The 24275-nt window shown below is 37.5% G+C and overlaps 1 long non-coding RNA gene across 1 annotated transcript in view; it reads right to left on the bottom strand.

The window, feature by feature from the left end:
- Positions 1-331: 331 nt before the first annotated feature.
- LOC135313076 (uncharacterized) overlaps positions 332-24275 on the bottom strand; it is a 140702-nt gene continuing 116758 nt past the window's right edge. Inside the window, exon 5 of the long non-coding RNA XR_010372670.1 lies at positions 332-8469. This is a non-coding gene — a long non-coding RNA (uncharacterized LOC135313076). The remainder of the gene's footprint in view (positions 8470-24275) is intronic.

Raw genomic sequence — 24275 nt, 5'->3', positions numbered from 1 at the left:
CTTTAACTTGGATTTCAGATAGCTTGCTTCACTCTGCAGCTGGGATAGGCTAAGAAGATACATGCTAGCTGTTCCTGTAGCTCAGCTGACAGACGGGACCTTGTCAGGCATCAGTAATACACCTGAGATATACCACAGGCTTGTACCCTGCATCATGCACAGGTTTGCTTTTAGCTCAGATATCCTGTCTGCTGCAGGTAGAGAGCCCAAACTTCACCCATGGTAAGTGTGAATTATCTGATGAAAATTGTGTCCTTTGGCTGGAGTGACAGTTACAGCTTACTTTGAAACCCGTGATTATTTTTCTTTATTCAAGGATGACCTTATACAATACTGTAAGCAGTTTATTCTTTTTAATGAACGCATGGCAAGTTAAGGAGTTCAGAATGGTTATTGTTTTATGAAAAAAATGTTCTTGAGTGCATAGCTGTTATGCAACTGTCATTGTGAAGAAGAGCAGGATTGTCAAAAGCAGCTTTGGAAGTGACTCCATTAAGAACTTGTGATGTTTTTAATCCATTAGCTCCTTACTTCTGACATGAATAGCTGATCACTTGAAACTGGAGGCAGAAACTCCAGACACTTCAGAGGCCACAATTTCACTCCTGACATGTAGAAGCTTTTCCAGTTCTAATAACAATACAGACATTTACTATTTACATACCGTATTTTTCTGCATTTCTCACCTTGCGTCGTCACTAAGTTTAAAGAAACCATTACATTGTATGTGGATGTTATATCTATCTCTATTTTAAGAATATAATCTTTCAGCCAAGCATTTTGGTCATGGCAGAGAACCTAGTACCAATCTGAATTATGTACATACAAGTGAAAGCATTAGTTGTGTAAGAGTTCAGAATGATTTCAGAGATGAAAAAGATATTGAAAAGCTGAAAATGTATTGAAAAATACATTGACAGAATCATAAATATAATTAATCATAAATGGTGCCTTTTCAAAGTCACAAATTGATTTACAGGATGGGCCTAATGATGAGACACCTCAAATCAAAGATAATTATCAGATCAAATTTAAAGTGGCTGAAAAGCATATTTTAGAATGCACTGTCCGCTTGCCATAATAAAGCCTCAAAATGGCTCTTTTCACTAACGTGCAGCTAAACCAGGATACAATTCCAATTCTGCTTTGAGCAAGTCTCCCCAGGTGCATCAGAGACATTGCACTAAAGCTATTCAGTTATGTTCATTTACTGCTTTTTTTGCACATTATCGTTTAAATAAGCAATATGTTGTGGTCTTGAAAAATTCCTTAAAAATTTTCTGTGTCCAGTTGCATACACCCCCTTCTTCAGAGTACTTCTCAGACCATCTGTTACTCATCTCCCAAAAGCTACAGGTACCAGTGCCATGTTTTTTCACTGAATTATATAATGGGAGTGGCTGGGGCACAGCCTTCTCAGGAGTCTGGAAGACAAATTTGGAAATACACCTTCTGTGTTGTTTTATTGAATATCACTGTATGCTTTTCTGATCCATGCTAATGGCCACAATAACTCCCACAAACATGCTGGGGAGAAAATGAGCTACTACTCTGCTATTAGAAAAAAAAATCACTAACGGCCAAATATGGGTTTTCATATCTAGTTCATACAGATTTAAAGACCAAAGTTTGTCTTCAGCGTAAGCAAGGGGATAATTTGGCCAAAGGCTATAAAACTTGTGTACTAACAATAAAAATGTGACTATCAATATTAAGTCTTTGTTATGTTTCTGGAACAAGGGGTATGTTGTACCAGCTGAACAGAAAACAGTCATCAGAAAGAGGCGTAAAATTGTATGGGAAAAAAATTAACATTGCGGAAAAGAAACCTATATCTAAAAAGCTTTTTGAAAATACTATACAGATTTACTTTAAATATATAACATATATATTTATTTATATAATAAACATATTCAAGATACAAGTATGGTAAATGGTGCACACGTACTAAAATCAGGTACATAAGGTATCTGCATTCACTGAAGTCCCGTCTCAGTAAACTCCTTGCTGCTGGCAGTGAGTCCACCTGGTTTACAGCAATCACTAGGAGACCCTTTCCTTGTCAACTCCAGACAAAGTAGCCCATGCAACAAATCAGGGATGCAAGCTGAGATTCTTGAGTCAAATGCAGCAAGCCTTCCTAAACACAGAGTTTAAAGGTTGCAACAACCAGTGAGGTGAAGCGCTTTAAAGACAGGAATCATCTTCCTCTGCTACCAAGAATCACTGTTGATGCACAAGACTCTGAGGCAGAAGCAACGTATATTGGTATATTTTCAGTTTCATAAATGCAAAGTCACAAAGACATACAAAGGCAGGTGTATGAGACAAAAGAAGACCAGACTACATATAGCAGCACTGGATCCAGAGATCTCCCTCTTCCCTCTGTCTCCAGCTGAAAACTCCAGGCATTCATGTTATATAGGTAAAGAGTTGGTCCCAAAGCATATCCAGCCTTTCAAGGGTGCATTTTATGGAGAATGAATGTTAGGACCATGAGGTTCTTCGAGTCAACTCTTCTCTTTTTTTTTTTTTTTGCCCCTTCTCAGTCTAAATATCATCGGGGGAAATCTGACCTTTGGTTTAAGAAAAGGACAATGTACAGGTGTTTGGCTAAACCCTAAGCAGATTCTTAGCCCATTTTAAAATAAACAGAATTTCTTGCCTGCAGAGGCAAGAGTCTATTACTAAAAGAAAGCTTTAAAGTAACATGCTACCAGATTTTTACTGAGCTTAGACATGATGGTAACCAGAAAATTTGAGGTGATTACAGGCTTGGAGATAATAAGGCCTTGTCTTTGAGATGCAGAATGACAGACATGTTTAAGCAAAACTGTTGTTTTCAGTTGTTATAAAGATGATGCTTCCCTGAGGAAGTCATGGGCTGCAAAGTGAAAAAACCTGAGTTTTATTTTATTTAATTAAACTATTAGAAAAATATTATTTGGAATTGATATTATATTATATTTATTTGGAGGATTTTAATTTAAAAAAAAGAGTACTCATTTCTTAGATTCTAATTCTTGTGTGCTCAATAAGGATCTCAAACATTAATCTAGAAAGCCTGTAGGTAAATCGCACATTTTAATAACGCAGAAGCAGGTTCCTATGGAGGGTTGTGGAATGACACATCTCTGATTCTGATTATCCAGCCATTTATTATGTGCACTAGACCTCCTTAAATTGGATATTAGGAAAAAATTCTTCACCAAAAGGGTTGGCAGCATTGGGACAGGCTGCCCAGGGAAGTGGTTGAGTCACCATCCCTGGAGGTGTTTAAAAGACGTGTAGATGTGGTGCACAGGGACACGGTTTAGTGGTGGACTTGGCAGTGCTAGTTTAACGGTTGAACCGATGATCTTAAAGGTATGTTCCAACCTAAACTATTCTATGATTCTATGATTCTAAAATTTTAGACTAAAACTTACTCCAGCAGAATTCAAGCTTCCGCAGATCTACAGACTGGAGTCATAAAAGACCTCCACTCAAATAAATATAAGAATGGAACATGTGACTAATTAGAAAAGATCACCTTTTGAAATACTTCCTTAGCTATCCAGATAAGCCAATTATCATGATCCTTTTCCCTGAAGTTTAAGAGAATTTTATTATTATCATTCCTGAAATATTCCATTAAAATAAATTGATCTTGTCTTTCAGACAACAAAAAAAGGAGGCCTGAGAAAATAAAAAAATGCAACTATTTTTTTACCAAGTAATTTTTGCAATAGTTTCAGTAGTCCCCTTAATCTTTTCTGTATGACCATGAGAGAGAGAAGTATTGACAAGCTTCACAAAGCCCCCTTTTGTACTTTCAGAAAAGAGCTCCGTAACTCATGCTCAAAGTTACCAACACATCCCAGTGAGATAAATGTGATCTGTAAGTAAAACCTGGATGCTAAAAGGCTTTGCTTCAACCACAGCTCTGTTTTCGCTCTGCCAGCATTACCAGTTAATACCCCCGATGAAAAAAGAAACACAGTTCGCAATTACCCCTGTATCCATTTAAGCTGTCAGTGTTAACAGGCATCGCTCTTTGGACACCAGACACCCTAATTGGCTGCTTGTTCATTTTCTAATGAAGCTGTCCGCAAGTGTCTGAAAAGTCATGTCCTTGAGACCAGCAGCTTCAATGTGATCAAGTGAATCCTACTGATTTTTTTTTAACTGGCAGTGAGTTTGTTTTTCAAGGAACAGTATAGAATTACTGTACACTCTTTGGTGATGCTTTATAGACATTCTGCTAAATATTTCCCATTTCCTCAAACTAAAACACTGGAAGCAAACCTTTATTTTTATTTGGTAACGTGTGTGCCTATCTCAAGATCAGGACTGTTTAGTTATTCAATAGCATCATGAAAAACATTTTTAATAGGTTTTGCATGAGCTTCTCAGTATATTATCACAGAAATTCAAGAGGATGTTTTATTTTATGTTTTGAGAAAAAAGAAACAGAACAAAGTTCACGTCCTTAAGAAAGCAGAGGATGCTTTTTAATTTAATGATTTTTTTACATTAAAATATTGTACAAGACTATTTTCATGGTTATTTTACTTCCCATGTTCCTAAGTTACAATCCCATTTTATTGTAAAGTTGCTGTTGCCAGAAATCAGTTGAATAGCACTACTGTGAACTTGTTCAGTACAGGGAATTTGTTACCTTTCATGTTTGTAGGGACACACTAAGAGGTCCTGAAACAAATAATAAATAATATTTTTATTATTCTTATTGGTAGATTGATGCTGTGGATTCTCAGTGGCTAGATAGGTCTTACTATGTCAAGTGTTTTAGAAAAAAAAAGTAGTTACTGCAGTGGAAAGTTTAGTCAAAAAACAATGGTTTGGAAGAGAAAAAATAGATTTAGAAATTTTCCTACATATATAAAGCATATTGTTGGGTACCATCAGAATAAAACACAGCTAAAATGTGAGGTAAGCAGTATACCTTAAAAAAAAAGTAACAAAATAATATCAGTATCAATAGAAAATGCTATGTACACTAAGCAAGCTGAAGAGCTACCTCATGGTTTGTGTCAGCACCATGAAACATTGCTGGACCAGCAGTTTTCTTTTTATGGATATTTTCCTTTGACCTTATTAGTTTGGCTTTTACAAAGACACAGCTGTCAAATTCACAGCAAAAATAGAAAAAAGTGTTGATCCTATCATATTATTCTCTAGTGCAGGGTCTTCCTTTCTTATTTTTTTCCATGTCAGCACTATTTTATATCAAATTAGTCTTTTGGTATGATTTGTAGAACAATAAAAGATTTACTCCAAGGAGTAAAATCAATACAATAATGTAACTTAGCATGAATACTTGTACTTGAAAAATTCATATTTTTAATTCAATATTGAGCTACAGAATACTGTTTTCCTCTTTCCCAGTTGTCTTACAAGATTTCCTACAAGATTACAGAATTATTTCACATGTATTTTTTTATTTCGTTTTCAATACTATTATCAATTGTCACTACACTGCTCCACTGAACCCAAATGAATTCTAACAATTATTATTAATAGCAATTATGAAGTGGGTCGATCCACAGATGGATAAGAGAAATCTCTAAAAGGTCTATTATGCTCTTGAAAGGAGACTCAGATTTGGCCTGTAGGACTTTGTGTGTGTATGTGTAGTCACTAGACAGCCTGCACTCCCTCATTTTTTTCCTTTTTTCTAGCAAATTTTACATCTCTATGTTAGCATACTCACAGACTCTTTCCTACTTATCAGCTATTGCTCTAAATGGATACTTTTGAGTCATTATCCTTAACAATGCTTCAGGAGTCAATTTTTAACCATGTTGCTTGATGGTCTAAATTCACTTGTCCATGTCCAGTGTTGACATTTTTATTATGATTAAGTTGCCCAATCTTCTCTGATACATCCTCAGGGGACAATGACCCACATGGAGTTGGTGAATAGGACAGATGAGACCCACACTGTTCTGCAGTGGTGGCTGGAAGGCAGGCAGGATGCTTTAATATATCTAAACTGTCACCAGATGCCAATGTTTAGGGCAACCGAATTTCACCTTTAGTAATGAAAGCAAAGATGGAAGAATAAAGAAACTTGACCTGCTCATTCACCTTTTAAAATGATCTTTTCTAAATGAGGTTAAGGAAGACTGAGTACTCAGAGTACTGAGTCCCTTCTGTGGCAAATAGAAACCTTGGCTGCGCATATCTGGCAGTAGCTGATGAAACACAGGAAAGAGCCTGCGAGTATCTGGAGGTAGACGTGCATCAAGGGTATGTATAATACAGTGAGAAAAAGTTCAGTGTGATGCAGGGACTGTAGCCAAATACTATTAAGACAGGAGAAAGTTAGAAACTATATTAGAAATACCTTTCTGACACCTTTAAATATTCAAGTTGTCAAATAGCCTTTCAAAAGCTGTCTTTGATTCCTACCTCTTGAGACTCCAGACTAGAGAGAACAAGGAAGATTTTTAACAGATGTGTTATGGAGAACAAACCTGCACTAGAAGAACAGAGACCTCCCGACCCAGTAGGCCTTTTCCCATTTCTACCCACTGTGTTATATACAAGATGACATCTGGATTTTTTTCCTACACGATACTTTATTAAAAACATGATTCACTTTCACCTTCTGTGTAAATTGTCCTCTGAGTTTTGTTCACAGTTATTACGACCAATGGGGTGTGCATAAGGAGACACTAATTTCTAAGGGGTAAGAAGCCAGGGGAGGAAAGCAACTAAAACTCACTCCATTTGGAAGGGATTTTGTACATTCTCCAGTATTTATGTGAAAAGTTGGTGGGGAGAATGGTATCTTACAGGACTGAACTGTTGGTTAGTCAGTATCTTCCTGACAGATGAACTGGTTCATTAACGTACTCTCAACTTACTAAAATTGTGACCAATAAAGACAGACCAGACAGTGAATTCTGCTTCTTATAGTCACCTCAGTTTGTCATTTAGGAATTTTTACTAGCTGGAAGACAAGATTTCCCCACCTGTGAGGCACAACATCAAGAGAAATATGAAGTATACAGAGTTGCAGGTGGCATGGTTCAGCCTCTCATACAGGGGCAACCTGACCAAGAATCTTTAGATTTTAGCAAGATACTTACCTGCCTTCAACAGTCTGATCCATAGCCCACGCAGGAACCCTTGCGTGCAAAAGCCAATGTGTGGATGGATGACCACTTATCCTGGTGCCCTGTGATGGCTCTTAACTCTTGCTGAATATCTGCAGGGAGCATGGAGCTGCTACCACTGATGTCCATCACATACTTGCCTCCAAAATCGGTGGCAAAATGTGGCTTTAAAAATGGCTATATTCATAACTAGTAAACTAACAGTGCTGGGGCATACAATGGTCCTTAACTGTTTAATTGTTAACATGCTCCATCACACGATTTGGCTTCTTCAGTGTAAAACTTGTTCCAGCAATGTTCAGGCGAGATAACAGCTCCCTCCTGGCAGAGTAGGCAAAGGCACCCCGCTTTGGAAGAAAGGCAGGTTACCCAAAAAGATGCAGGCCATGCTGTACTACTTCCCCTGAGCTCTCTCTCTTAACTAACACATGTAGTCGACAGGATTAAAAGGAGATGAACAGACACTGAAGTCATGCATCAGTCTTCTAATGCTCAATAGTGACACTTCGGTATCTTCCACTTGAAATAATCCCAGAGGACTGCACTCCGTTTTGCCACCATAAGTGATTTACAGGCTTAAAGCATGAAGAGTTCATCCTCAGTAACGGTAAACCTTGGGCTAACAAGGTTAAGACATTTAATTAAGGAAGACTGTGATTTAGATATGCAAGAAGACTAAAACTGAAAAGCAGAAGCTTATCTCTAATACTAGTAATTCAGTAATAATTTCTTCCACTGTGACCTTCCTGTGAAATGCTTCCAATAGATATTGTACCTTCACTAGAAGCATCACAATCACCTGACAGAAAGACTTATCTCTAGCAGAATTGAAACAGGAACGAATTAGCATAAAAATCAATACACGAATCCTGCTTAATTATCATAAATAACTCGGGCAAGACATGGATAGTGAAGGACTCCTCTTTTTTGGGAGCAGGTGCATCTTTCTTGGTTTAGCATAGGTAAAAATCACTTTTGGGATTCCTTTTCTCATTTGTGTCACATTCTATTTGGCATAAACTCATAAATCTCACCCTAGTATTTAGTAAAAAAATAGCAACATTTTATTAACATTAATTCTAAAAAGGAAAGGAAATTTTCAGGGAAAATTCACAGAAAAATGGGCAGAATGAGCAAGAGAAAAAGAAAATTGCAGGAATAAACAACAGAATTTTAGAATTGAGGACAGGTGAATGTAAGTTCACATAAACTGAGATATTTACACGAATCTTGTGGCCGTTCACTCCACTCCTGCTCAGGTTTTGGCCTAACACAATACTCACATCTAAGGCCTGATGTTTGCTGGAAGCAAGGCCAGATAAAGCTTGATTCAGAGTGTGTTGTCCTGTAAATTTGAAAGATCCAAATGAATATTCAGTCAAAGCAAGGAAGAAATTGGTATGAGCATGGTGGTTAAGAATATATTGACAAATGTGAACAAATATTTCCAATATGTAGTTATATTGCATCTTCACAATCCTCCAAAGAAGATGTTAACTGGGATTGTATGTTACAACTGAATACATTTTATGCTTCTGGGAATTATACCTCTGTGTTTGGTCCATTTGAGATTTAAGACAATCTGTGTTTGTGGTACCTATATCAAAGGTGACTTAACTCTGCCTGCAAGAAAAAACAAAAACTGTGAATGCTAACAAAAAGTGTATTTTATTAAATCTATTTCCGTATTTAATCTCATACATTTATTTATTTATCAAATATAAGTAAGACAAAGATATTGTGCATCTAACTACATCCCACTTATGCATACTGAAGATTCATGGCAATGTAATCTGCTTTATTTTGCCAGTTGTGAATTAAAAAGGCTTCTCTAAATTTTTAGAATTTAACAGATTTACTACCCATTTTTTTCCTTTTATGTAAACTCTCATCAGGGTTAAAGTAGTTGCATCACAAAAGAAATTAAAGATCTTTCATTCATATATTAAAGTTAGTAATGTAATTATTAACAACCCATTAGAGAAATTGTTATGTATATAAACATGTGTAAGTCCCAGCAAAATATATATATTTTTTAATCTGAACAGCATTATTTTTGTTTAGAAGAACACTTCAATCTGCTGGCATGGAGGAAGAAGAACATATTCAGCACTCCTTATAGAAAGTCAATAGGAGTTTGCTGAGACATTAGAAAAGCTTCTCATCCAGTATTGCACCCTCTGTTTTAACAGGAGTTTGTATTTTAAAGTTTCACACCACAGCAATAACCTACTCTATCAGAAAAAAATAAAGTGGCAATAATACAAGTAGAAGGTTACAGATTAAGACAGACATTCCTAGGAAGGCTTTGAACCTTATTATGTAAACAAATAGACTTAGTTTTTTTAAATAATAGTAAAATCATTAAAGTCCCATCTTCTTTCTCCCAGTTGTCTACTAAAACTAGATTAGGGTGAAGCACCTCAGAATCTCAGCTCTGTGAACTGAAGAAATGGGACTGCCACGTTCAGAGGCTAGAGTTATGGATTGCAGACAACTGTAAACATGGTAAATAATATAGTTTTAGTTAATGAACTTTATTAATTTTGCAGGTTTGTGTCTGAGATTTGAACCTGATCCTACCCTAGAGTGTACATAAGCAAGTGGAGCTGAGTACAACTGAAAGCAGAATCTAGCCCTCCACCATCTGAATATTGTAACTTAATGGCTTCACAGTAATTTTCACAGAACATTACAGCGTTATCAAAATTAATGCTATACTTTGTAGAGCAGTACTGAATCTCATGTTTCGGGCTTACACTATTACAAACCCAACATGGAAGGATAACTAGCTTTGTGTGCCAAGCCCATATGCTTTCCTTTGAAGCCTTGGTGATGGCCCAGATGATTGATTGTCTATTTCCAATTTAGGTATTTACTTTTTCAAAAATACTTTTCCCAAATTAAAATGCAGTTTCAACTGGAGTCCACTGTTCAGTATAACCAAGATTTAAAACTGGATTTAATCCAAACCTATGACACACCACTTCTGTAGCCGCCAGCCTTTAAATGATGGAATATAACAAGAAAAGCACTTACTGTATAACCAGGTAATTAACTATAGGAATAACTGAGCAATTTTCCTGCTATAGTGTAATTTGTGAAAACATTTTAATCACCTTTAAGTTGGTAGCCCCCATGCAAATACTATTCATGTACTGTGAATTTTCAATTTATTTTTCTTAATTTGCATCCTTTTTAATTGTCTCATCTAAACGCACTTTTTTTTTTTTCATTAAAAATGGCTTGAGTAATGATGTAGGAATTATATTCTTCAGGGCCTTTTATTTTCAATTCTCGTCACCTGTGAATTAGACCTGTGATTAGGAAGACCATAATAAATATGACTTGTTACCAGAATACAAATGGAAAATAAACCTATACTTTAAAAATTACTAGACCTCTGGGAGGAGTTAGACCTTGATTTATATTAGGTCCCTGAAGAATATAAGGCTGTGACAAACAGTTCTCATTACTTATGCTCTGTCTACATTTTATCTATTGCAGACTTCAGGGCAGACAGTTATACATTTACAATATGTTCATTACGAAACAAGAAAGATAGATAAAAGTCCAATAAATATTTACACAGACTTATCCATATTCAAATAAGAGGTTGAAGGGCCAGATTTCATATAAAAATTATCATAAGTTCATTTACAAAATTGCTGATAATATTTTTGCTAGAAGACCACTGCAGACATCCCTCATGGCAAACAGGCTCTCTCCTAAGCACCTCCAATTTGGGGTGAAGCTGAATGAAGTGACCAGGTCTAAGAATTTTCTCACCAGAAAATATAAATTCAACACAACTAGGGCACTTTGCTATATTTTGTCACAATCGTTTCATTACTTTCTAGAAGCGTATATTTTAAAAGCCAGGGAATTCACTGCCCGTTACTGCTGGCAGCTAGGGCTTCCCTGGTTGGAGTAAACAAGCAGTCAGACTGCAGGCACTTGCTTGTCCTCCTCTCTGGAGGAGCCCAGCACATACCAGCGACCAAGACCAGCACAGAGCCTCCGTTCAAGCAGGTATGTCACATGAAAAGCAGTGCTTCAAAAGGGGTCCAAGAGCAGCGATCCATGCGAAAAGCTGCCGCTAAAGCAAGCTAGTGAACAGGTTTGGAGGGTTTCACCAGCAGCGTCCACAAATTGCTGATGTGAGCTCTCCTACACTGAGGTTTCAGCAGCTCCAGCAGACAACTACTTCACCCAGAAAAGGAACCTGGATTAATCTGACAAGATCTAAACTATAAGGCTCGTAGGGACATTTATTCGCTGCCTGAGACACCCCATATATTTTCCCTGGGTGGAAGGAACTTCAGAGTAGGTTGTCATTCACCCCATAAGGACACCCTTTTCTGAGGTACTTTCCCGGACTATGAGGAGGCAGAGCGGTTTGAAAAGGCTTGAATGCATTATGCTGTTTTAGGCAGACAGTATTTTATTCTGTCTCTACATCAAAAGAGGTTGCATCTTAGGGGAATTTTCCTGAGCTATATAAGAAACTCTCCTTGTATTTCTCTTTTTTCTTTTATTCTCTGCTATGTTTTCTAGTATTTTTCTATCCAGTACAGGATAAGAATAGCAGAAAGGTAGAAATGGAGGGAAATTCTGCCAATTCTTAATATGATAAGGTGCCAAGAAAAGTTAGCACAGTGTCATGGTTTTAGCTGGGATCCACACTTAGCAAAAGCCACCTGGTTAGTCAACACTAGAGGGTCTGCCAAGCAGGCTGGCGTTGCCCAGTCAGAACCCTTATGTACTGTGGAAAGAGATAAAGTCCCTGTAGTGCACGTAAAAAATATGCTGGGGAAAACAGTCTGGGTTATTCCTGCCTCAGGCAAAGGCAAACCCATTCGTGGAATTGCTTTTGCTCGAGGACCTGGGTGCACTTGGTGGGTGATGTGCGAAGGTGGAGGAGTCCGGTGTGTGCCTCAAGGGGATTTGATTTTGATTGAAAACAGCCAATGAACTGAATGGTACGCTGTTAATTGCTATATAATGTTCTATGTCATCACTACTATGGTAGCTATATGCCATATCAATGGTATCATGGTGGGAATCTCCCAAATTAATGAAAAATGAACTTTTCATTGAACTAAGCAAAGTGCAGCAGTGATGGAACAAGGACTGACTTAAGTCATGGACTGAATGAACTCACTGGACATTTTGTGGACATTTGTGGATCCTCTACAGATATTTTACAGGGGTGGTCCATAGACTAAGGGGATGATAAATGATATCGGTGTATTTTATCACAGGATGGGAAGGAGGGGTGGTGGTTATTGAAGTTGTATTGGATAGTATGGGACCTGAGCATGGCATAAATGGTACGGAACAAGGGGTGGATGCTGTCATGGTTTTAGCTGGGATAGAGTTAATTTTCTTCACTGCAGCTGGCACAGTGCTGTGCCTTAGACTTAGTACGAAAATAATGTTGGTAACACACTGATATTTTAGTTGTTCCTGGGTAGTGCTTGTGCTAGTCAAGGACTTTTCCAGCCTCTCATGCTCTGCCGGGTGCACAAGAAGCTGGGAGGGGAGGGAGCACAGCCAAGGCAGCTGATCCAAACTGGCCAAAGGGATATTCCATGCCATATGACATCATGCCCAGTATATTAACTGGGGAGAGCTGGCTGAGGGAAGCTGCAATCTTGGCTCAGGGACCGGTGGTATCAGTCGGTGGGTGGTGAGTGGTTGCATCACTTGTTGTTTGGTTTTTTCCCTTCCTCCCAAGGTTTCACCTCTCTCTCTCTCTCTCTCGTTGTTTTCCTTTTCATTATATTTTTATTGTTATTGTTACTATTATGGTTTTAATTATTGAACTGTTTTATCTCAACATATGAGTTTACTTACTTTGGCCCTTCCAAATCTCTCCCCCATCCCACAGGGGTAAGGGGAGTAAGCGAGCAGCTGTGTGGTGCTTAGTTACTCACTGGGGCTAAACCACACACACAGCTGAGCGTGTGACCTGTAAACTGCTCTTTAATTCAACTGAAGGTGATAGTTGTTAATCTGAAATATCTCACAGAAAGAAATACCAAAACTCTAGGCAACATCTGATTCATCAGAATTTCTGTGAGTTCTGTGTGCAGATCAAGCAGAACTTATTACCACAGAAAGGGCAAGAAATTAAGAGTATAATTTTTTTTTATGAGTGATGTGCATTTTTATTTCTAAATAAAAATATACCCAAGCATTTTGTTATCACTCTCCCTTCCCTCTTTATCAGATTCTTCATCATCACCTGTCCAGAAAACACTTCCTAGCCTCAAATCAGGTTTTCCCACTTGCTTTTCAATAGAAATTCATTCTCATGGGACCATTTTGCTTTCACTGAGCTACATCTCAATCAGCAGACAATTCAATGAGGAGACTCGGTTTGAATTCTTGCTTCATCTAGTCACACCCAAGTGAACATGGATGCTGGTGATCATTAAAGGCCATGGCTTTCTTCTGACAGTTTTGTAGAAATGCCCCAAATCCACACAGTGTCTGAATTTCATATTCCCCTGAAATTAGAGGTGTGTACTGCATAGTGAGATGACCTTCTTCCGTAGCCCTCCCTGCAATACACTCACACTTTGACATTCACATACTTTCAGCAGAAATAATCAGGAAAGTATGAGCAGCATAATAAATGTAATAGCAAAGGTTATAGCAAACACTGGATGTTCATATAAAGTAGACACGGACCGGTTCCCTAGCCTGCCATGCTTCAAATATTGAAATGATATAGAGCTCTGAGAATATCAGCACTATCTTTCCAAAATTATAACTTACTGAATCCAGTAAATAATAAAAAAAGCCTTCTGTTATACAGCACCTATTTAAGAACTCCTAAATGCTACATATATGTGGGGCAAATGTTTTGTGCTTGGAGGAAAGCAGAGAAGCTGCCTGTTGCTGTGATTGTTTGGTATGGCTAGGACCATATGGTCTTTATGGCGAAGACCATAAAACATTCTTTCTTCCAACTTTTTATTAAAAGGATGAAGCAATTGATTGAAAAAAAAAAAAAAAAAAGAACAAAAAACCCCCACAACACCAAAAAAACACCCAAAAAGCAAGCAACCAACCAAACAAAACAACTCTCCCTGTGTAACTCTTCAGAAAACTCTCCAGAGTGTTTCCTAACTCACCAGTCTACAACTGGGAGAGTAAAAAACAAGGTCAACTAGTGATTACATCTTCTCCTGCCAGCTGCTGGAAGCAGGTTCCTGTGTATACCGTGCCTACGGCAATGCAACGGCCAGTGGCCAGTGGCCACATACATATGTGCCTGTATGCTTGCACATACCTGTTGGCTGCATCGGAGTTGTATAAACAGGGGTTTTGTTTTTACCATAGATTCCATGACTTATGAACTGAGACCTACAGACTTTAGGTTGAGTAATCCTATCAGGGGTACCTGTTATCTCAGCTTCCTGGTAGCATAAGAGACACAGTTGAAATACATGGACCTATCAGGTCAGAAGCTGCAATCTCCAAAGTGGATGTAGGAAAATTTCATGAGTTTTCCCTTCAGTGAGTTTTCACCACAAGTTTTAAAGATGATCTAATCCAGGATGAAAGTTACATATGCTTGTATGTTTGGGGCTTATTAATATAAATGTCGCCTTTGTGTCTTGGTACATTCTCAATCATTTCTCTCATTCATAACTTTAAACCAGCTTTAGAACATTTCCATCAATGCAGAGAAAAGTATCTCTTTGAATATAGCAGGGTCATTACATAAAGCTCGAGGATATTGCACAACCGCATCTTTAAAATGGATATTAAAAAAATCCTCAAAACTATCATTTACATGTAAAAAATATTCAGATACTGCCTTCTGATCTCACTTTAGCAAAAATAATATTAATTGAATCATGGTACAACAGAAGAAAGGTCCAAATACAGTGGAAACGAAGTAAAATAAATTCTCTAAGAGAATGACAGAAGTTTATTGGAACTTGGTTGTTGTTTTGATGACCGTAGGGAGGAAGATAGGTATGCTTTATCCAGAAAAAAATGGAAGGGGAATAGCAAAGCAGTAATTTCTGTTCTTCCTAGTAATTCCAACAAAAGTAGTTCAAAGACATTAAAAATAGAAAATGTGCACTAGGCCATGTGTTCCATCTCCTTACCAGGCCAAGATATTTTGACTTACCTGCAAGACATTTGGGAAAAAAAGATCACATTTTTCATGGTTAATAGTATAACTTGTTCAAATAGCTTTGAAGTAAAAGCACTATCGAAGCATAAGGTAATAAAGCTCATACCTTTATTATTCTATTGTTCGGCTGATGAAGATTTTCTGCAAAGGCAGAAAGCAGAGAAAGCAGTACAGCAGCTGACGTTATGAATGCTGGCTTTGCAATGCAGGAAGCCTGTTTATTTATTTATAAGTGACAGTTTAGATTTTATCAGCTGCAGTACTGTCAGGCAGCGACAACCAGCTGACTCGCAGGCACTGGGGCCAGAGCATGTCCTGGCAGAAAATCCTGCCCACACAACCTACGGCCAAGACAGAAACTGGGTTGAATCCAACCCTTACGATGTCAGATCAGGTTGAAAAATGCACCTTTTTGGTAAAGCCTTCTTCCAGAATCACTGCTCTTAAAACACATCCATACACACAGTTTTCTTCCTCTTGGCATTACAAGGATGGAGGGGAGTAAACATAGCATTTTGCTCTCGGTTTTTCTAATCTCTCAGGATTTTACCCTCAGGCACTGGTTACCAATCTTTAATGGAAACATCCAAGCCCACTAGGACTTGCCCTAGTGTACAGTGAGATAATAAGATGCCAGTTCACAGTGCATTAGAGCCTGCAAAGAGCCTGCCTACATTACGCTTGCCCTGCTCCCTGTTCACTAGTGGCTGTTAGGGGAGGTAAAATCTCAACATCATAAACAAAACCTACACAAAATTGAAGTCATTAGATAATAGATTAGATATTCTGTGTACTTTCAGGCAGTGTCCGCAACCATTATGGCAGACAGCACAATTTCATACTTGTGGATATTGGGCAGATATTTTAATTCATAAGAAATAGAACCAATTAGCAGGAACTTAAGGAAGTAAACAAGCAGGTTATTAAATCTGCTTACGACAGTAGCTAATAATCTTCATATAGGTAATGCATCCAAATAGCGTCACTGCAACCACTTATAATTTTCTCTCCCATTTTTTCTATGTACACTTAATAACATTTACTTCTAGCAGTGCAAACAAACCTTCCACATCCCATATCAACAGCTATCGTTCTGTGAACTAGGCAAAATAAAAAATGCATGAAGCCCTAAAATCACAGAATGAAAGCTGATAAATATGTCAGTTTTGTTGTAAGTTTATAGGACGTGTGAAAAATATTTATTCTCCTTTGTATAGTGCTCAAATGGGGCAATCTGTATAGACTGAAGACTGTGGAATTATACAGAATATGCCATTTATATCTGTAGCTATTCACAAAACAGTGTAATTTTTTCCACAGATTATTTATACAGCACACAGAGAAGAATTTGAAGTGATTGAAGAGGCTGCCAAACACCATACTCTGCCTTCAGGATATAGATGATACCTTTAAAATGGGTGAAAGACTAATTAATCTTTAACTGCTCATGGATGATAAATAAGATAAGATGCCTTAGCCTGACAGCATTTTGGGAAGGCAGACAACTAAAAACTGAGCCACAATTTTCTTGGCAAGACAGCACACACACACAGAGAAACAAGACAAGAGGGTTTAATATACAGGTGCATGAGAATTTAAATGCCACTTGAAATACAACTTGAAACTCAATCTTCACTGCAAACATTATAGGTAGCTAGAGGGCAGCCAGGTTGAGTTTGACAGAACCCACAGCTTCAGGCCCTTGAACAAATATTTTACTGGGGGAAAAGGCTGCTATATTCATTTTGTTGTAGTATCACTTTATAGCAATAAATAATCTGCTACTTTCTAACAGATGCAACTTTCATGGCAAATTACTATTACATTCTTCAGTTTTCTCAGAGACCATCAAGATGTATGCAGCCCATAATGGAATGACAGTCTTCTTTACTGTTTCATTTCATACTTGTTCAATGTATGTACACACCTATCATTTGCTCTTATTCCTTACCATGTCTGAAAATAGATTACAAACTTCCTAAAACAAAGACTATCAACACAGCAGTTATGACCTTGTCCTGCGTAAGACAGAGAATTTAAAGATCTCCTGTCAAAGTAGTCCAAACTTAGAAAGAGCAGCATCCAGCCGCAGAGCTCCAGCATGGAGCACAGTAAAAACTAAATTACCCTGCTTCCCAGATGAATTTTGCAGCTTGTACTGTACTTAGTGGCTAGATTGCTTCCTGTACCTGAGCTAAGAGCTTTCAAGTGATTGACAATAATCAAGCTCTTTTGTTCTACAAAAGTACCTGGCAACTTTTGGAGTTATATGATTAATAGATAGCAATGACAATGGGTGAGATTTGGGGGATTTTTTTGTGCATACTGCTAGGCTCTTCAATCCTCTTTTAGGTACTGAACTCTAATACATATAAAGGACATAACAAATTAATGATACAAGCATCTGACTTTTTCCAATTGCCTTGTTAAAAAGACATCATATCTGAGTGTATCAAAATGCATCTGCCAGAAATTTTGTTATAACATCCCTTATGGAATGTGGAGGAAGGCAAGGCAGAGATGACATGGTTTAATCACCCCAAAGAGCTGCCTTGTTTAGCCCACTGATACAAAGAATTCACCTCTTTCACTTAATCTGTGTCACGTTCCCCTGGCTTGCATTATTTCATTCTGTATATGATACAACTTTAAGTGCAATCAAAAGCAAAGCTGTATTTGCACTGACATTTGGAAGAAATATTTTCTCTTTTGCATATGATATCAAGAATGGTGCCTACCTCCCAGTTAACGCACTGGAAATCTGATTACTTGGAACTATCCAGATGGGTGGTTGCAGGTTCAGACGTCTACGTGATTCACCCATTTTTAGCATGAGTCTCTAATAGAAGTCTTCACCCTTGCTTACGTTACCAAATATACTTTTTTGCAATGGTTTGTTTAATTACAGTTTCATTTCAAATGAAGCCATGGAACTAATATAATACCTATTTGCACACTAGAAAAAAAAGATCTACTCCTAAAAGTCTTGTCTTTGATCCCAAATTTACCTTTTTTTACAAATCCAAACTTATACTAGTATGACATCATGTTCCTACTACCTAATTTTCAGCTGCTCAGCATGACAGTAAGTAGTAAGGACACATGCTGCTAAAGCAGACAAAAATCTTTTATTTATCATTCACAAATCTCCAGAGTTTCAGTACCACTCAGGTTAACATACTTCTCATACAAATTATTTAACACGTAGCTGTTCAAAGGACTTACAATGAAAGCAGACACTAGATACTTCTCAAGGCAATTCACCACTGTTGAATAAATCGCATATTTTTTTGCAGTTCTCACTTATACTATCTTTTTATACCTATTTATCTAGATACTGGGATCTAGATGAGATGTTTTTACCACCAATACTTCTTGGATGTAAACCCAGAATTAAGCAAGTGTTTAATTCTGGAAATGTCAGCCTAGGAGAAATTAACGTGGCTCACCCAATGATGCAAAGAGACAACAGATGCGACATCACTCTTCCATTACTACCAGCCTTTAAAAGCCGCTATTTTAATTTCCTAACTTTTTCAGACACATAGGTTATTCTAGGGATTATAAATAACTCTAAAACTGAGCTAAAGATATCAAGAGTGAACTCTTTACAAATTAAGTCTGTGGAAACCTCCCATTCTTGTGTAACGAGATAGTATTTCTCCAATATTGTATTGTATACTATATTGTATATATTAACGTTCTGTGAAGTAAAGCTGTACTAACATTTTCTTCACAGAATGTTACTATATACAATAGCATAAAATACAGTACAATATACTAAAAATATGCCTATGTTGTTCCAGTGAATGGAAACAGAATTCTTCACCTGTATAGTTAGAGAAGGATTCTTTTTGCAGTTCTGTCACTGATTCGATAGGTATCTTTGCACGGATTCAATAATTGCCTGAATTGTTGTGAGTTTAATTACTGCTGGTAAAATACTTAGCAGTTTCTGAACAGAAAAGACTATATAACATTCTAAATTCTTGGGATTAATTTGCCCTGGGATTGATATACAAATAGCACATAACCCCCAATATAATCAAGGTGACCCGGCTTCTGCTGTAATAAAGTGGTACTTCATGAACTCAGAAAAAAGTCTGCGTCAGATTTAAGACTGGAGGAATATTGCTTATGGAAACTGAAATTTGGAAAGGTAAAAAAAAATTAAAAACCTGATGTCTGGCAAAGAATAAAAAGGGACCTTGTTGATCACAGATTTTGTTATCGGAAAAACTCAAAAGCTGAGAATGGGAAAGTCCAAGCGTCATCAAGCCCAGCCTCCTGCTACCACAAACAATGCAGATAACTAATCCCTTTTGTACACAAATCAAAGAGGAGCAATTAGTCTGGGGGCTTGCTTCTCCACTGCTCCAGTTTCAAGGCTGTTCCTGAATATAACTCCTATGGTATTTACACTTTATTTTCTTAGAATTGACATGTAAGTTTACTCAGGGCCATTATTATTACTTCTTTAAAAGTTTGCTTTACCTTTTATCTTCAGTAGTAACTTTCTGTGTCAAGCTACTTACTCTGTTGGAGACATCAGAGGAATTCTAGAGAAAGCATACTCTCCGTGGACTCGAGTTTTCTAAGCTAAGCAGAGCTCTCCCAGTCTTTTACCATGAGATATGCCCTCTGTTGTCCTGATCATCCCACACACTCTTTTGTAAAACTGTTTCACTTTAAACATTCACTTTTTTTTTTTTAATCTACACCCTGTACTTATTTTCAAATACAAGCTCATTTAAAATAGCAAATGACATAAAAATCAGAGATGGGACTGGATCAGGAGTAGTAGTCTGTAGTTGTAAAGGGCTGGGGCTGTAAAAAAGTTAGGGGAGAGAGGCACCTGCAGTAAAGAAAGAAAGATCTGAAGTAATCAGGATGTGATTTAATGTCCTCTTACAGAACAAACATATAACCTGCCATGCTTGTGAATTATGAGGAAGGGGTTTATTCTTGCTGGGGTTTGTGTTTATCCAGATAATTCTCGAGTTACATGCATGAAGGTATGCTAGTATTTTTGGAATATGATCAACCATTATTCCACCAAGACCTTTTACAATAGCACAAATACTTCCTCTGCCTCTGAACTTAGATGCTCTAGGCAGGCTTTTGTCTTTTTCAGAGCTGCATCACATAATCATTTTATTATTAACTGTGTTTCTGTCTTTATCACTCATTTTCAATTTACAGTAGACTACTTATTAGTAGTTCTTAAGTACCTGACCTTGTACTGGAACATTTAATTCCATTTCTATTAATGCTGTTTTAAGGTCACCCTGATCTTCCTATGTATTATTCTCATCTTCCTGTGAATTGTCAGTGTATCTCAACTTTGACTCATTACCAGATTTTTCTATCTGGCCCACGACATTTCAGTAGTACTTTATTATTTCACAGTTTAGGATGATATGGACTACTGGGAAACAGTGGAAAGAACAGGTGGATGCAATATATGAAGTTGGTGAGAAATGCTGATTTCACTTACCACAGTAAACTCAGGCACAAAGAGAAACAGCTGGACTGCCACTGCTGTAGACAGGCTCCAAATTCACATCACCTCATTTTCAGCATTTAAATGAAATCTATCATTACTTCTTACACTAGCCATGATTTTCAAATGCAGTAACTTTCAAACGTGATTCAGCCCACTGAAGATCTGAAACATCATTAGAACACGACTTTCTAATTTAAGCTCCTAACTTAACTATGACAGCCAGGTGCCCACACTTAAAGGGAATTATCCTGAACTTTCATGACTACTTTCTAGATAATACAAATCAACTTCATTCAAACTTTGCTCCACACAGTGACATTTTAAAACATGAAAATGAAATAGCAATTTTGATTAGACTCATTGCCACTTTGGAATTTCTTATATGGATTCTTCTATGGATTTCTTTCTAGTGAGTTTGGTCTAGTGAACGTTGATAGAACTAATAACAAAATAGTAAGGCACCATGTATTTGTGTGTGCCTGTGTGTGTGATACGATGTCAAACAATACGTACAAATCCTGTACGTCTATTGTGTATACGCAGTACAAACAATGGCATTTGTTTTCAAGGTACTTTAGATACAAAACTCGTCCCTGCCACAGATTAGGACTCCTCTTTTGGTTTGGATTAATAAATGTTCTCTAAATCAGTCTTAATCAGTCCCATTTTATCTACAACAGCATATTTTCTCTCTTAAAAGGATAATTTTTGATCTGACTTTATCACACCTTCTGTTAAAGACATTTTTCATTAAAAACCTTGTCAGGTTGCTTTGGGTCCAAATGCATGTGTGATATTTGTATAAACAAATGTGAGCGGGTGAGTAGCATGGACTTTTTCTCCCTTTCTAAATTAATTATCTTAAAAAAAACCAAAACAACAAAACCAACAAACAACCTGCATCAGTCAGTATGGGACTTTATAACCACCACAAATCCAAATGTGCTTGAGAGAAAAGTGCGGTGGATCTGGTCCCATACACCTGCACAGACAGCCCTGACTGCTGCTCTCAACTCCTCAGTGGCAGAAAGGATCATTTAATCTCAGGATCACAAGACTTTCTCTTTCTCCAGCAGACCCTGGAGCGAAGCGTCAAGCCCCTCTGCAAGTCACAACACTGTTGCCACATTGCGATTATGAGGTTGTAAAGGGGACATTTGGACTGCGGTAGAGAATAAAATAGGCAGAAAATGGTTCATTTTGTTAAACCACCCGAACAGGTACCAACAGGTACAACGTGGGATATCATAACCCAAATTCTATTTCTGTTCTACATTCTACTTTAGGACCATAAATGCTTTTATAAGCTTTCTAAGTTTGAGTAGGCTATTAAGGAATGGAACGTGACGTGAGGCTTAAGCACCTGAGCAGGAGCTCAGGGAGGAAATTCACTCTTAAAATTTGTAGAGGTACAAGGCAGACGCACAGCACCTCACAGCAAAGTGGCACTGGGAGAGAACAGAAGAGTGTGATGCAAGACAGCGGGGAAAAGAGCAGAGGGAGCTGGATACTCTTCATATCAGGGGAGTCAGAGACTGACTGGTAGAGCCATCAGGGTGAGAAATGCAGGATGGTAGCATTTGCGTGCAACCGCAGAAAGGAGAGGTTTGCCTCTCTGAGAACCAGCCCTCTCCTCCTAACAGTTAGGCACCCTGGAAGGTTGTAGGCACTTCCTATTGAACCAGGCTCTCCACTTCTCCATCTGCATTTGTCAGATAAAATTCCTGCAGTGCATCTGTTTTTTCAAGGCCAATCCAGCATTGTTCAACACACATATTTCTGTGTTATGCATGTCTCTGTGTGAGAGAGATGAACAACATCCTTCAAGAAAAAGCTTAAAGCAGAATCTCATAGGAAATAGTTTTGAATAAGAAATATTGTATTTTCCTTTCATGAGAAAATGAAAGCAACCACTCTTCCACAGAACACCCACAGAATGAGCTGAAACATTAATGAGCAAAAGGGAACACATACCAGATCCTTTGCCTGCTTTATTGGTTCTGCTTTTCCATGAATGGCAGAAGATATAAATATTATTGTTAGCCTTAGGGCTCTCTTCAAAAATGCTTGTCTGTATCAACTCATATTGTGAAAAAGTGTCAGTAGCTGTGTTAAACCACTGCAGGCTGAAACTGAAAAATGGCACAATAATTTTTCCAACCAGCGCATGCAAGATCAAAGCTGTTAAGAGGGGATGACAGGTGGCATAAACGTCCCAAGGCCCTGACTCACTAGAGGCATAACAGCATCCACTATAACTTTAATAAAAATAGTCCCAGTAAAAACACTGTAAAAAGCAGCAAGTAGCCTGTTATATCTTTGACCTCAGGGTCATTCCACCAACAGATCATCTGGCAGTCTAGTGAGAAAAGTGTAATTGTATTTTATTCCCACACACAAGGCTAAAATGTCAGATATTAAAATATCAGAAGGAGGCTCTAAAAGACATATTTATATTGATTGCAACAATAAAATCAATGCCAAAGGACAACCTCTTTATGGATACCCATCTTCAAAGAAACTGCATAGTTTCACCTGACTGCAGTTTTGTTCTGTAAACTAGCAATTTTGTTAAGCGTGGTGTTCAGACTTGTGGCTCTTAAGTTAAAATAATTTACTTTAGCTATAGTTCGTAGTTAATGAAGACTTTAATACACAATCTCTTTGTGATGACTAATAATATTTTGTAGCAGATAGTGTTCAAGCTAGAATTCTAGTAGGCCGTATTAATACTTGTAATTTAAAAATTAAAAAGGACTATACTTAGTCTTTGAAGAAAGTTATGAAAATAAAATAAATACTGGGGTTTTTTCCCTATATTCTGTTATGGGTTTTTTTGTTTGGTTTTTTTTTTTTTTTTTTTGTTACACATCTATAATCATATTTGAAAGAAACCTCTTTAACCTAACAGCTTTTATTCGATTTGGACTACTTGCAGCACCCTGAAATACATATCAAAGTAGATAGACCAGTGGTAGTTAGGTGTCTGCTTTGAAAAAAAATAGAATCATGATAGAAATCAACAGAAGAAAGGATGTGAAGCATCAGCACTACACAGACTAGATCTTCAGGTTGGAGGAAAACAACTTGTCTTTTCCAACACAGTACATAAAATGTAGCAGTATTCACTGTGATAATAACCTGAAGGCCTTAGGAGGCACACAAAAACTGCAAAGTTCATGAAGGAAAAAATAAGGCTAAAGCATTATTTATAGGGATGTGCTTGGGCCCTTAACCTGTAAATAAATCACACTGAAATTTTTCATGTGAATGAAGCCTCAGATTTATCCTCCAGAGAAAGACATGAAAGCCTGCACTGCTTTGTGAAGCAGACCTGGTACAACAGTAGCTTAGAGGCTGAATAGAGTTCATTTGAATGTTATTTAAGCATCAGGTCTGCAGAGTTTAAAGCAACCTCACACCAGCCTGTGGAGAGCTCCAAACTGCATCCTAGCTAAGCTTTGAGGAAAAGATATAAGCAAAG

Source organism: Phalacrocorax carbo, chromosome 4 (assembly GCF_963921805.1).
Source record: "Phalacrocorax carbo chromosome 4, bPhaCar2.1, whole genome shotgun sequence".
In the NCBI taxonomy this organism is placed as follows: Eukaryota; Metazoa; Chordata; class Aves; order Suliformes; family Phalacrocoracidae; genus Phalacrocorax; species Phalacrocorax carbo.
The sequence above is the reverse complement of the archived record's forward strand: the minus strand, read 5'-3'. Positions and strand labels throughout refer to the sequence as shown.